Source organism: Portunus trituberculatus, chromosome 49, assembly GCF_017591435.1.
Source record: "Portunus trituberculatus isolate SZX2019 chromosome 49, ASM1759143v1, whole genome shotgun sequence".
Lineage (NCBI taxonomy): Eukaryota > Metazoa > Arthropoda > Malacostraca > Decapoda > Portunidae > Portunus > Portunus trituberculatus.
In genome coordinates, this window is record NC_059303.1 from 556,114 (window position 1) to 572,500 (window position 16,387).

General features: G+C 37.8%; 1 protein-coding gene across 1 annotated transcript in view; it reads right to left on the reverse strand.

The window, feature by feature from the left end:
- The window catches only part of LOC123499320 (general transcription factor 3C polypeptide 3-like), a 414,223-nt gene that overhangs the window by 268,915 nt on the left and 128,921 nt on the right, over positions 1–16,387 (reverse strand).

A 16,387-nucleotide genomic window follows, 5' to 3' on the forward strand; every position in this document is an offset into this window, starting at 1 on the left:
GAGAAGAATATGACTTTAGAAGCACAAGATTGCATAGTAAGAAACTAAGGAAGGGACGATGTCTGAGAGATGTTAAAAATTTAGTTTCCAAAAGATGTGTTGAGACTTGGAACAGTTTGAGTGAGGAAGTGGTATCAGCAAAGAGTGTACATAGTTTTAAAGAAAAATTGGATAAGTGTAGATATGGAGACGGGACCACACGAGCATAAAGCCCAGGCCCTGTAAAACTACAACTAGGTAAATACAACTAGGTAAATACACACACACACACACACACACACACACACACACACACACACACACACACACAAAAAAAAAAAAAAAAAAAAAAAAAAAAAGGCGTTTGACAAAGTGCCACACACAAGATTACTGTGGAAGTTAGAGGAGAAGGGTGGCTTAAAAGGAAGCACATTGAGATGGATAGAAAATTATTTGAGGGGGAGAGAAATAAGGACGGTAGTTAAAGATATGAAGTCCAAGTGGAGAGCAGTAGAAAGCGGAGTGCCACAGGGGTCAGTATTGGCACCAATACTTTTCCTCATTTATATTAACGACATGCCAGAAGGAGTGAACAGCTACATAAATTTGTTTGGGATGATACGAAACTGTGCAGAGTTATAAAGCAAAAGGAGGATTGTGAAATACTGCAAGAAGACCTAAATAAGATCTGGGAATGGAGTAAGAAGTGGGAAATGGAATTCAATGTGAACAAAAGCCATGTCATGGAAATGGGAAAGAGTGAAAGACGACCTGTGGGAATATATAAGATGGGAGATGGTGTAGAACTGGAGATAGTAAAAAAGGAAAAGGACTTAGGAGTGACGATGGAAGAAAACAATCAACCAGTAAGCCATATTGATAGAATTTTTAGAGATACATATAATTTGCTGAGGAATATTGGAGTAGCATTTCACTACATGGACAAAGAAATGACGAAGAAATTGATAAATACTATAATAAGACCTAGATTGGAATATGCAGGAGTAGTGTGGACCCCTCATAAAAGAAACACATAAGAAAATTGGAGGCTACAAAAATGGCTACAAGAATGGTCCCAGAACTTGAAGGGATGACATATGAGGAGAGACTAAAGGCTATGGATCTACTAACCTTGGAACAAAGAAGGGAGAGAGGAGACCTGATACAAGTCTATAAATTGATCAACGGAATGGACCAAGTGGATAATGAGAAACTGATCTTGAGAGAAGAATATGACATCCGAAGCAAAAGATCGCATAGTAAAAAGCTGAGAAAGGGAAGATGTTTGAGAGATATTAAAAAATATAGTTTCCCGCAGAGATGTATTGAGATGTGGAACAGTTTAGATGAAGAAGTAGTGTCTGCAAAGAGTGTGCACACTTTTAAAGTAAGATTGGATAAGTGCAGACATGGAGACGGGGCCACACGAGCATAAAGCCCAGGCCCTGTAAAACTACAACTAGGTAAACTAGGTAAATACACACACACACACAAATTATCACACTAGTAATGACCATAAAATAGAATTAATACCACCTTGCTCTGAAACCACTAGTAAATTTAATGATCATTTCCTAAAAGCAGGTATAACACTTAATCACATACAAGATGGTAGAGAACTACCTTGTTAATACATTTTCTATGTACTTACCTCCTTTATGTCCCACAGAAATTGAAAGCTATTTACTGGCCCTTAATATTAGTTCACCCGGCTATGATGAAGTGTCACCTAAAATTTTAAGGCACACATCCACCTTCTTGTTATACCCATTAACGCACATAGTTAATATTTCATTAAAAACAGGGATTTTCCCAGATAAACTAAAAATAGCTAAAGTAATTCCAATACATAAATCAGGCAGTAAGAATGATATTAACAACTACCGTCCCATCTCAGTTTTACCAGCTTTCAGCAAAATATTTGAAAAAGTCATTGCAACTCGTTTGTTGAACCACTTGGAAAACCATAATTTTCTATCTTAATATCAACATGGTTTTCGTGCAAATCACTCCACAGAGTCTGCAATAGTAGAATTTACAAACAATGTATACAAGCACCTAGAATCAAAACAACATGTAGCTGGTGTATTTATTGATCTATCCAAAGCCTTTGATTCCTTGAACCACCACATTTTATTAGACAAACTGAAGCATGTTGGTATTAGAGGTGTACCACTGCAGCTTTTTGAAAGCTATTTGAGCAACCGATATCAGTCCATCTTTTGTAATGATATTTATTCTTCCCTTAAAAGCATATCTAAAGGTGTTCCGCAAGGATCAATATTAGGACCACTACTTTTCCTTGTTTATATAAATGACATTACCAACGCCAGCTCAAAACTACAATATACTATATACGCTGATGACACCAATCTATTACTAGGCGACAAGGATATACTTAGTTTGCATATAAACCTAACCACAGAACTAGAACTAATCAATCAATGGATTAAAAATAATAAATTAAAACTCAACATTGCCAAAACTAATTATATCCTCTTCCAGAATCGATCTTTAGACAACCATCTGCCACCACTGCTGTTAGAAGGCGAAACGTTAAACAATGTGACACATACTAAATTCCTGGGTGTTCATATAGACGAAAATTTAAATTGGAACTATCATATAAATAATGTATATTCAAAATTATCAAAGATGTGTGGCATACTATACAAGGTACATAACCATCTGACTACCGAATCAATGATAAGCATCTATTATACCTTATGTTACCCTCATCTTATATACTGTGTGTCAGTTTGGGCATGTACCTGGCCTTCCTTCATTAATAAATTAAAAATTGCACAAAATAAAATCTTAAGGTGTATATTTTATAAAGGTAAATTCGATTCAGTATCAGGTATTTTCTCAGATCACAGAATTTTAAATGTGTTCTCCATCCATAAGTACTTTCTTCTTCTGTTCATATTCAAAAACATTACACACACACAGGGAACTACAGTTTTCAGATTATTACAAAATACTCAATGCACCAGAAATAGCAATGTTAATTTAGTATGTCCACCATACCGAACAGCTCTTTTTAAAAATAGTATCTTTTATTCTGGCCCACAGATATGGAATACTTTACCTACTGACATTAAAAACATTTACAATACGGGTAATATTAATCAATTTAAGAAGATATTAAAGAACTATGTGTTTTCCCTCCAAAATTTATAGGCTTATTATGATTGAGTATATTTATTCTGATATTATTTTTGTATATTATGTTACTGTTATAAAATTATCATTCATGTTATTATAAAATTATTATGCATTCATGACTGCATGATTATGTTCTGTTGTTTATCTATTATTATTATTATTATTATTATTATTATTATTATTATTATTATTATTATTATTATTATTATACCCTTACTAATATAATATTTACAACACAAACCACAGCTGAACTTTGTTTTTTGTAATAAAAAATATATCTGTCAAGGAGCTCTAGCTTGACAGGTTCTGCCTATGTCTGTTATTAGGTATATGTATTTATGTATAGATATATGTGGCAATAAACTTACTTACTTACTTACTTACTTACTTACTTACTTTTACACACACACACACACACACACACACTCCGCGCTCCATGGAGAGCGGATGTGCCTCCTGCTCAGAGTGGCATCTGACTAGCGCCCACACGCTGAGCAGTGTGCTTGGGTGAGGGTCGTTATTGGTATTGAAGGGCGGCCGGAGCGAGTGAGCGAGTGTGCAGAGTGAGCGTGGCCTAGTGGCGTGTGCATGAGAGTGGTCGGAGGTGTGAGAACCTCCGCACTCCAAGCGACAGAGCGGGAACCACAAAGGCCAGCCATAGCAGCCACCGGCGCATCCCACCACACACACGTAGCTACCAGGCTTGGCCCCCAGTGACCACACACCCACATGCTCCCAGGAAGAGTAAAAAAATGGATAGACCGGAAAGAAAGAAATTACCAAATTCAAAATATGCCAATGAGGCCCAGGGAGCAAAACCAAAAGTGGCCAGTCAAAGCATGAGTCCATCTTCAACAGGGGCAACAATGCAAGGTCGACTGGTAATGTTGGAGAAGAGATTTGAGGAGTTGGTGAAGGAATTAAAAGTTCAGAGGAGTGAGGAGGAGCAGGATAGAGAATTCCGCAAGGCTTTAAAGGAAAGAGTTAAGAGACTGGAGGAAAATGAAAAACGATTGGTGGATGAGAATGCACACTTGAGAGTGGAGGTTGAAAAATACAAGAGACGGTTGGAGGAGAAAATGGAAAGAGTAGTAAAGGAGAAAGATGACTTTAAGGAAATGATTAGTGAGCAGAATGAAAGGTTTGAAAGGAATGGGAACTGAAGAAAACACAATGGACTGAGTCGAGGAAGCAGAGATGGTTGGATTACAAGAAATAATTAAAGATCAGTTGAAGGAAGACAAAAAGAAAGGTCCAAGGAACTGGTTAATGTAATGAAGAATAAGGAAACATTGATAAGAGAAATAGCAGAAAAGAAGAAGAGTGTGTTAATATTTGGGATGAAAGAACAAAATATAACATATAAGCCTAAGAGAATTAAGGAAGAATTAAAACGGTAAGAGATCTGTTCAAAAATCTAAATGATGATGAAAAAAAGACCTACAAGAAGAAGTGGAAGAGATCCATAGACTGGGTCCGTATAAGGAGGAGTGAGCAGACCGATTAAAGTAGTACTGAAGTCACAACAATCTGGAGGATATCCTATATAGAACATCAAAGTTAAGAGATAGAAGGTTGTAAAGAGGTGTTTGTGAGAAAGAATAGAAATGAGGAAGAGAGGAGAAGATATAAGGAATTGGTGGAAGAGGCGAGAAGGAAAAATGATGAGCGGTCTGAGGAGGAAAGAGAAAAGTTTTTGGAGAGTTATAGGAGAGAGAGTCAGAAAGTGGTATGTGGAAAGAAGGAATGCGGAGAAACCCCTAGAGGAGCAGTGGGTGGACCGTAATGTATACTAATATAGATGGGATACTGTCAAGTAGATTGGAATTGCAAGACTATATGATGGTGGAGAAGCCTGATATAGTGTGTTTGACTGAGACAAAATTGCATGAAAAACAAAGATAAATTTGGATAATAAATATAATATATGGAGAAAGGATAGAGAGTAAAGGTGGAGGAGGAGTTATGATTATGACGAAGAAATAAATAAATGTGGATAAGGTTTGGTATGGGAAGAACAACGCAGAAGTGATAAGCATAAGGATAAAAAGTGATGGAAAAGAATTAATAATCATGGTGACCTATGTACCTCCTAAAACAAATTCTTGGACATTAAGGGAATATGACAATATGATCAAGGATACTTTACAGAGTTTGGAAAGTGTATTATCTGGAAAAAGAAAGGTGATACTAGTAGGAGATTTTAATTGTAAGGAGGTGGATTGGGAAAATCTAGTAAGTGGTGTTGGAGAGGAAGCATGGGGAGAGAGATTTCTTAATTTAATGATGGAACAGAGGGTGAAAGAAAATACTAGATATAGAGGAGATGATGAACCAGCTAGACTGGATTTGGTGTTAACAAGAGAAGTGTACCTATGTGGAGATATACAATGCAAATGTCCTTCGGAAAAGAGTGATCATGTGGTTATGGAAATGCAGATAGCAACAACACAGCGAAGGAAGGACGAGACATACAGGAGTGGTAGATTGAATTATAGAAAGATGGACACAGAAAGTTTGAAAAATTATTTCAGAAAATTAGATTGGGAGGAGATGTTACAAATCAGAGAAGTGCAAAAAAAAATGAGATTTTTATGAAATATTATAAAGAAGGAGTTATGAAATTTGTACCAAAGTATAAACCGAGAGAGGAAGGAAGAAAGGATTGGTTTAATGCAACTTGTGTTAAGGCTAAGGAAAAGAGAGATGTGGCTTGGAAAAGATGGAAAAAGAGCAGGAATATACTAAATAAGGAGAATTATAGAGTGGCGAGAAATGAGTATGTGAGGGTAAGGAGGGAGGAAGAAAGAAAATTTGAAAAAGATATTGTAGACAAGAGTAAGGAACATCCAAAATTGTTTTACAGGTTCATAAATGGTAAACTTAAAAAGAGAGAGTCCATTGAAAGGTTAAAAGGAGAGCAAGGGATAGTAGATGACCCTAAGAATATAACGGAATTTTTTTTTTTTTTTTTTTTTTTTTTTACATTACAAGGGCACTGGCCAAGGGAAAACAGTGTTGGAAAAAAAAAAAATCCCGCTGGTTGCCAGGCCCTGTTAAAAGGAAAGTAGAAAGAGAAAAAACAAAAAAATCTAAAAGGAGGGTCCAGTTAACGTAAGAGGTGTCTTGACACTCCTCTTTTGAAAGAGTTTAAGTCATAGGCAGGTGGAAATACAGACACAGGTAGAGAGTTCCAGAGTTTACCAGTGTAGGGAATGAAGGAGTGAAGATACTGGTTAACTCTTGCATTAGGAATATGGACAGAATAGGGATGAGAAGAAGTAGAGAGTCTTGTGCAGCGAGGCCGCAGGAGGGGGGAAGGCATGCAGTTAGCAAGTTCAGAAGAGCAGACAGCATGAAAACAGCGGTAGAAGACAGATAAAGATGCAACATTGCGGCGGTGACTTAAAGAATCAAGACAGTCAGTTAGAGGAGAAGAGTTGATAAGACGAAAAGCTTTAGATTCCACCTTGTTTAGTAAAGCTGTGTGTGGATCCCCCAGACATGAGAGCCATACTCCATACACGGGCGGATAAGGCCCTTGTACAGAGCAAGCAGCTGGGAGGAGAGAAAATGGACGAAGACGCCATAGGACACCTAACTTCTTGGAAGCTGATTTAGCAAGAGTAGAGATGTGAAATTTCCAGTTTAGATTTTTAGTGAAGGATAGACCGAGTGTGTTTAATGTAGAGGAGAGGGAAGTTGAGTGTTATTGAAGAAGAGAGGATAGTTGTCTGGAAGGTTATGTCGAGTAGATAGTTGTAGAAATTGAGTTTTGAGGCATTGAACAAAACCAGGTTTTCTCTGCCCCAATCAGAAACAAGTGAAAGATCAGAAGTTAGGCGTCCTATAGCATCTCGCCTTGAGTCATTTAATTGTTGTTGGGTTGGGCGTCTGTTGAACGCTGTTGAATAATGCAGGGTGGTATCATCAGCATAGGAGTGGATAGGGCATTGAGTCAGATTTAGGAGATCATTGATGAATAATAGAAAGAGAGTGGGTGATAGGACAGAACCCTGTGGAACACCACTGTTGATAGTTTTAGGGAAGAACAGTGACCGTCTACTACAGCAGCAATAGAACGATCGGAAAGGAAACTGGAGATGAAGGTACAGAGAGAAGGATAGAATCCGTAGGAGGGTAGTTTAGAAATTAAAGATTTGTGCCAGACTCTATCGAAGGCTTTCGATATGTCAAGGCCGACAACAAAGGTTTCACCGAAGTCCCTAAAGAGGATGACCAAGATTCAGTTAGGAAAGTAAGAAGATCACCAGTAGATCTGCCTTTACGGAAACCATACTGGCAATCAGAGAGAAGGTTGTGAGCTGATAGATGCCTCATTATCTTCCTATTAAGGATAGACTCAAAGGCTTTAGAAAGGCAGGAAATCAAAGCTATAGGGCGGTAGTTAGAAGGATTGGAGTGGTCACCTTTTTAGGGACAGGTTGAATGTGAGCAAACTTCCAGCAAGAAGGATAAATAGAAGTAGAGACACAGATGAAAGAGTTTGACCAGGCAGTGAGCGAGTTCGGAAGCACAGTTTTGAGAACAACAGGAGGGACTCCATCCGGACCGTAAGCCTTCCGAGAATCAAGGCCAGAGAGGGCCAGGAAAACGTCTTTATAAAGAATTTTAATTTTAGGGATGAAGTAGTCAGAGGGTGGAGGAGTAGGAGGAATATGCCCAGAATCATCCAAAGTTGAGTTGGTAGCAAAGGTTTGAGCGAAGAGTTCAGCTTTAGAAAAAGAAGAGACAGCTGTAGAGCCATCTGGATGAAGTAAAGGAGGAAAGACGAAGAAGTAAAGTTGTTAGAGATATTATTGGCTAGATGCCAGAAATCTCGAGAGGAGTTAGAATTGGAAAGACTTTGACATTTTCTATTGATGAAAGAGTTTTTAGTAAGTTGGAGAATAGATTTGGCATGATTACGGGCAGAAATATATAGGGCATGAGTTTCAGCAGTTGGATGGCTACGGAACCGTTTGTGAGCCGCCTCTCTATCATTGACAGCACGAGAACAAGCAGAGTTAAACCAAGGCTTTTTAGCTTTAGGGTTAGAGAAAGTATGAGGAATGTATAGCTCCATGCCAGAGATAATTGCTAAATAATAGGTTTCAGCAAGTATTTACTAAAGAAACAATGTTTGTAAAGCCTCAGAATGTACAAGGAAATGTGCACATGGATGACATTAAGTTACCTAAAAAGGAGTTATATAAAATGTTGGAGGAACTTAAAGATGATAAAGCGATGGGACCAGATGAAGTTTCAGGAAAATTATTGAAGGAGTGTAGAGAAGAATTGATTGATCCTTTATATGATATTATAAGGTGCTCATTAGAAACAGGGGAAGTACCAGTGAGTGGAAAAGAGCTGAAGTGGTGCCCATTTATAAGGGCGGCAGTAAGGAAGAGCCTCTTAACTATAGACCTGTGTCTCTAACAAGTGTGGTTGGTAAGATTTGTGAGAGGGTGATAAAAGAAATATTGGATACGGTTCCTGGAGGATCATAAGTTATTATCGGATCATCAATTTGGCTTTAGGAAAGGGATGTCATGTGTAACAAATCTACTGAGCTTTTATTCAAGAGTGATTGACAAAATACAAGAGAGAGAGGGATGGATGGACTGTGTATATTTGGATTTAAAGAAAGCTTTTGACAAGGTACCTCACAAGAGACTGCTATGGAAATTAAAGATTTATGGAGGACTGAAAGGAAAAGTTTTAAAGTGGATGGAAAACTACTTGAGATGGAGGGAGATGAGAACGGTAATAAGGGATGCAAAGTCGGACTGGTTGGTGGTGGAGAGTGGAGTCCCAAAAGGCTCAGTGCTGGCACCAATACTTTTCCTTGTATATATTAATGACATGCCAGAGGAGTAAACAGTTATATTAATTTGTTTGCAGATGATGCGAAGTTGTGTAGGTGTGTGAAGAGTGAAGAAGATTGTGAAATTTACAGGCAGATCTGGATAAGATTTGGGAGTGGAGCAAGAGGTGGAAATGGAATTTAATCTGAGCAAAAGTCATGTGATGGAGATGGGGAAGAGTGGAAGATGGCCAAGAGGGTCATATAAGATGGGTGAAGAAGTAGTGTTGAAAAAGGTGGAAAAGGAAAAGGATTTGGGAGTGATAATACAAGACCATGGGCAGTTTGAGGCTCATATTGATAAGATGTTTGGAGAAACGTATAATTTGATAAGAAATATTGGATTAGCCTTCCATTATATGGATAAAGATATGATGAAGAAATTAATTAGTACGGTAATTAGACCAAGATTGGAATATGCTGGAGTGGTTTGGTCCCCTTATAAAAAGAAGCATATAAGGAAGTTGGAGAGATTGCAGAGAATGGCAACAAAAATGGTTCCGGAATTGGCGGAAATGACCTATGAGGAGAGATTAAAAGAAATGAATTTGCTTACCTTGGAACAAAGAAGAGAAAGAGGAGATTTAATACAGGTTTATAAACTGTTGAACGGACTGGATGAAGTGGATAATGAGCAAATGATGTTGAGAGAGAAAATCTTAAATAGAACTACGAGATCACATAGTAAAAAGATAGCCAAGGGAATATGCTTGAAGGATGTGAAGAAATATAGTTTCCCACAAAGATGTGTGGAGGTGTGGAATGGTTTGAGTGAGGAGGTGGTGTCAGCGAGGAGTGTGCATAGTTTTAAAGGAAAGTTGGATGTGTGTAGATATGGAGACGGGGCCACACGAGTATGATACCCAGGCCCTGTAAAATTACAACTAGGTGAATACAACTAGGTGAATACATACACACACACACACACACACACACACACACACACAAACACACTATTTTAAAACTATTTTAAAAATGTAAACTGGGAGGAGATGGAAAACTCAGAGACGATGCAAGAGAAGTATAACTTATTTTTGGAAATATATAAAACAGGAGTCAGGAATATGTCCCGAAATATAGACCTAAAGAAGAAGGAAAGAAAGATTGGTTTAATGCAAGGTGTGCTAGGGCAAAGGAGAAAAGAGATGAAGCATGGAAAAGGTGAAGAAATAGAAATCCAACAAATAAGGAAAACTTCAAGGCAGCGAGAAATGAATATGTTAAGGTGAGGAAGGAAGAGGAAAAGAACTTTGAAAAGGACTTTGTAGAAAATTGTAAGGAGCAACCAAAATTGTTCTATAGATTCATAAATGGAAAAAATAGACAAAGAGAAACAATAGAAAGGTTAAAAGGAGAGAACGGGATGGTGGAAGACCCAAAAACTATGGCAGAACTATTAAATAATAAATTCCAGGAGGTCTTTACTAAGGAATCTAAATTTGAAAGGCCACAGGGTAATATAGAGACAGTCTATATGAAAGAGATTAAAGTAACCAAGCTTGAAATAAAAAAATTAATGAAGGAACTGGATAAAGACAAGGCAATGGGACCAGATGAAGTCTCAGGCAGAATACTGAAAGAATGTAGGGAAGAACTAGCAAGTCCTATATACAACATCATAAAATGCTCAATAGAAAATGGAACAGTACCAGTAGAAGGGAAAAGAGCTGAGGTGGTTCCCATATATAAGAATGGAAGGAAGGAAGAACCTTTATATTACAGACCGGTATCACTAACTAGTGTAATATGCAAGATGTGTGAAAGAATAATAAAGAAACAATGGATCGAGTTCCTTGAAGACAACAAATTAATATCAAATAGCCAATTTGGTTTTAGGAAAAGACAGTCTTGTGTAACTAATTTACTGAGTTTCTATTCTAGAATAGTTGATAGAGTACAAGAGAGAAAGGGATGGGTTGACTGTATTTATTTGGATTTAAAAAAGGCATTTGACAAAGTGCCACATGCAAGATTACTATGGAAGTTAGAGGAGAAGGGTGGCTTAAAAGGAAGCACATTGAGATGGATAGAAAATTATTTGAGGGGGAAAGAAATAAGGACGGTAGTTAAAGATATGAAGTCCAAATGGAGAACAGTAGAAAGCGGAGTGCCACATAGGTCAGTATTGGCACCAATACTTTTCCTCATTTATATTAACGACATGCCAGAAGGAGTGAACAGCTACATAAATATGTTTGCAGATGATACGAAACTGTGCAGAGTTATAAAGCAAAAAGAGGATTGTGAAATACTGCAAGAAGACCTAAATAAGATATGGGAATGGAGCAAAAAGTGGGAAATGGAATTCATTGTGAACAAAAGCCATGTCATGGAAATGGGAAAGAGTGAAAGACAACACGTGGGAATCTATAAGATGGGAGATGGAGTAGAACTGGAGAAAGCAAAAAACGAAAAGGACTTAGGAGTGACGATGGAAGAAGACAATCAACCAGTGAGCCATATTGATAGAATTTTTAGAGAAACATATAATTTGCTAAGAAATATTGGAGTAGCATTTCACTACATGGACAAAGATATTATGAAGAAATTGATAAGTACTATAATAAGTCTACAAAACAGCAAGGAATAGATATGTTGAAGTAAGGAGAACAGCACAGAAGGAATATGAACAGAGGGTGGTGGAAAACTGTGATAGTGACCCAAAAATGTTTTACAAATTCATAAATGGAAAACTAACTAAATAAAAGGGAGGCAATACAAAAGGTAAAAGACGGGGAAGAAGTATATGAAGATGCTGGAGATATAGATGAAATTTTGAACGACAACTTTTGCAAAGTGTTTACAAAGGAGGAGCATTTTATGGGAGGAAGGCCTATGGAAATAAAGCAAATGCAGGACATCATGGTTACTAAGGAAGATGTAAGGAAAATTATAAGCAATCTGTATATTAATAAATCCATGGGGCCTGATGGCATATCTGGGAGGTTGCTAAATGAATGTAAGGATCAATTGTTGAATCCCGCATTTGATATTGTGGAAACCTCCATACGAACAGGATTAGTCCCGAAAGAGTGGCAAAGAGCTGACATTGTGCCTATATATAAGAATGGTAGTAGAATGGAACTGCTAAATTATAGACCAGTATTGTTGACTAGTATATTATGCAAGGTATGTGAAGAAGTAACTAAAGCTAAGTGGAGTGAGTATCTAAAAAGTGAAAACATTCTGAGTGAAAGGCAGTTTGGTTTCAGAAAAGGAAGATCGTGCGTATCCCAATTTATTATGTTTTTATTCAATAGTGACTGACATACTGCAACATAGAGAGGGATGGGTGGATGCTATCTACCTGGACTTGAGAAAGGCCTTTGATAAAGTACCACACAATAGACTGATGTGGAAACTAAAGATGATTGGAGGAGTAAATGATAAACTAGCAAAATGGATGGAAAATTACTTAATGGGAAGAGAAATGAGAACAGTAGAGAGAGGAAGGAAGTCCGAGTGGAAGAAGGTGACCAGTGGAGTTTCACAAGGGTCAGTGCTGGGTCCCATCATGTTTTTGATTTATGTTAATGATATGCCAGTAGGAATTGACAGTTACATGAACATGTTTGCGGACGATACTAAAATTATGAGGAGAGTAAAGAATGTGGAAGATTGTAACAAGTTACAGGAAGATCTTGATAAAATATATGAGTGGAGTAAGGAGTGGCAGATGGAATTTAATATAGACAAAACCCATGTTATGAAAATGGGAAGAAGTAGATACAGACCAAACAGGGATTACAGGCTGGGTGATGAGAAAATTAAAGAGACCAATGAGGAGAAAGACTTAAGAGTAACCGTGCAAAACACCTTGTCACCGGAGAAACACATTAACAATATTTTTTTGAAAACATACAACATGCTTCAAAATATTGGATTTGCATTCCACTACCTAGACCAAGGAATGATGAAGAAGATATTATGTACCTTAATAAGACCCCATTTAAAATATGCAGCATGTATCTGGTCACTGCATATGAAGAAAAATATGAAGAAGGTGGAAAGGGTACAGAGGCTGGCAACAAGGATGGTACCAGGACTCAGGGAGTTAGACTATGAGGAAAGACTGAGGAAGCTGGGCCTGACCACATTAGAAGAGAGAAAAACAAGAGGAGACATGATAACTATGTATAAATTGGTGAACAAGATTAACATACTGGACAGAGAGTTGATAAAGGTGACCACAAGTAATCATCTCCGAGGACATGGAAAAAAGCTAATAAAGGACATCTCTCTAAATGACAGGGGAAAATACAGTTTCCTGCATCGTAGCATTGATAAGTGGAATAAACTGAGCAGTGATGTGTTGAGTGTGTGTGTCAATCAGATGAAAGAGAGATATGACAGGAATGGACAAGGAGACAGGTCACATAGAGCTTAGCTCGGGCCCTGTAATACACAAATAGGTGTATTTACCAAAGGAATCTCTCTAAAAGAGGAAGTTGAACATGAAAGTCCCTTGGGGAAAAGCGATCATGATGTCCTAAGCTTTGAGCTGGATACAGAATTAAGCATGAATAAGATTGTGGAACCCAAGGAGGAAAAATTAAATTATACTAGGGCAAATTATAACCATATAAGGGAGTTCTTTAATGAAACTGACTGGTCCGTGGTATACCAGGAAAGAGATATGCAATTGAAGTACGATGAATTTATGGATTTGTATAACTCTGCTGTGAAAAAGTTTGTGCCATATTACAGGAAGGGGACTTTAAATAATAAACTGTGGTTTAATAGAAATTGTGAAGAAGCAAAAAGAACAAAGAAAAGGCATGGAAGAAACTTAAGAAAACAGTGATGTATTATCAAGGGAAGGCTACAAAACAGCAAGGAATAGATATGTTGAAGTAAGGAGAACAGCACAGAAGGAATATGAACAGAGGGTGGTGGAAAACTGTGATAGTGACCCAAAATGTTTTACAAATTCATAAATGGAAAACTAAATAAAAGAGAGGCAATACAAAGGTAAAAACGGGAAGAAGTATATGAAGATGCTGGAGATAGCTGAAATTTTGAACGACAACTTTTGCAAAGTGTTTACAAAGGAGGAGCATTTTATGGGAGGAAGGCCTATGGAAATAAAGCAAATGCAGGACATCATGGTTGCTAAGGAAGATGTAAGGAAAATTATAAGCAATATGAATATTAATAAATCAAAGGGGCCTGATGGCATATCTGGGAGGTTGCTAAAAGAGTGTAAGGATCAATTGTTGAACCCCATATTTGATATTGTGGAAACCTCCATACAAACAGGATTAGTCCCGAAAGAGTGGCAAAGAGCTGACATTGTGCCTATATATAAGAATGGTAGTAGAATGGAACCGCTAAATTATAGACCAGTATCGTTGACTAGTATATTGTGCAAGATATGTGAAGAAGTAATTAAAGCTAAGTGGAATGAGTATCTAGAAAGTGAAAACATTCTGAGTGAAAGGCAGTTTGGTTTCAGAAAAGGAAGATCGTCCGTATCCAATTTATTATGTTTTTATTCAAGAGTGACTGACATACTACAACATAGAGAGGGATGGGTGGATGCTATCTACCTGGACTTGAGAAAGGCCTTTGATAAAGTACCACACAATAGACTGATGTGGAAACTAAAGAAGATTGGAGGAGTAAATGATAAACTAGCAAAATGGATGGAAAATTACTTAGTGGGAAGAGAAATGAGAACAGTGGTGAGAGGAAGGAAGTCCGAGTGGAAGAAGGTAACCAGTGGAGTTCCACAAGGGTCAGTGCTTGGTCCCATCATGTTTTTGATTTATGTTAATGATATGCCAGTAGGAATTGACAGTTACATGAACATGTTTGCGGACGATACTAAAATTATGAGGAGAGTAAAGAATGTGGAAGATTGTAACAAGTTACAGGAAGATCTTGATAAAATATATGAGTGGAGTAAGGAGTGGCAGATGGAATTTAATATAGACAAGACCCATGTTATGAAAATGGGAAGAAGTAGATACAGACCAAACAGGGATTACAGGCTGGGTGATGAGAAAATTAAAGAGACCAATGAGGAGAAAGACTTAGGAGTAACCGTGCAAAACACTTTGTCACCGGAGAAACACATTAACAAGATTTTTTGGAAAACATATAACATGCTTCAAAATATTGGCCTTGCATTCCACTACCTAGATGAAGGAATGATGAAGAAGATATTATGTACCTTAATAAGACCCCAGTTAGAATATGCAGCTTGTGTCTGGTCACCGCATATGAAGAAAAATGTGAAGAAGGTAGAAAGGGTACAGAGGCTGGCAACAAAGATGGTACCAGGACTCAGGGAGTTAGACTATGAGGAAAGACTGAGGAAGCTGGGGCTGACCACATTAGAAGAGAGAAAAACAAGAGGAGACATTATAACTATGTATAAATTGGTGAACAAGATTGACATACTGGACAGAGAGTTGATAAAGGACATGGACATGGAAAAAAGCTAATAAAAGACATCTGTCTAAATAACGTGAGAAAATACAGTTTCCCGCATCGTAGCATTGATAAGTGGAATAAACTGAGCAGTGATGTCGTTGATGCGGCGTGTGTCAATCAGATGAAAGAGAGATATGACCGGAATGGACAAGGAGACAGGTCACAGAGAGCTTAGCTCGGGCCCTGTAATACACAAATAGGTAAATACAAATAGGTAAATACACACACACACACACACACACACACACACACACACACACACACACACACACACACACACACACTCACAGCTCTATCATACACAATACGTACAAAACATCTGCACAGTGAATTCGTGTCTGACACACACACACACACACACACACACACACACACACACGCAAAGCTCAATCAAACATTCCCAATACGTACAAAACATCCGTACTGAGGATTCGTGATGGACACACACACACACACACACACACACACACACACACACACACACACACACTACATGGACAAAGAAATGATGAAGAAATTGATAAGTAATATAATAAGACCCAGATTGGAATATGCAGGAGTAGTGTGGACCCCTCATAAAAAGAAACACATAAGGAAATTGGAAAGACTACAAAAAATGTCTAAAGGAATGGTTCCAGAATTTGAAGGGATGACATATGAGGAGAGACTAAAGGCTATGGATCTACCAACCCTGGAACAAAGAAGGGAGAGAAGAGACCTGATACAAGTTTTTAAATTGACCAACGGAATGGACCAAGTGGATAATGAGAAACTGATCCTGAGAGAAGAATACGACATCCGAAGCACAAGATTGCATAGTAAAAAGCTGAGAAAAGGAAGATGTCTGAGAGATGTTAAAAAAATGTAGTTTCCCGCAAAAATGTATTGAGACGTGGAACAGTTTAAATGAAGAAATAGTGTCTGCAACGAGTGTGC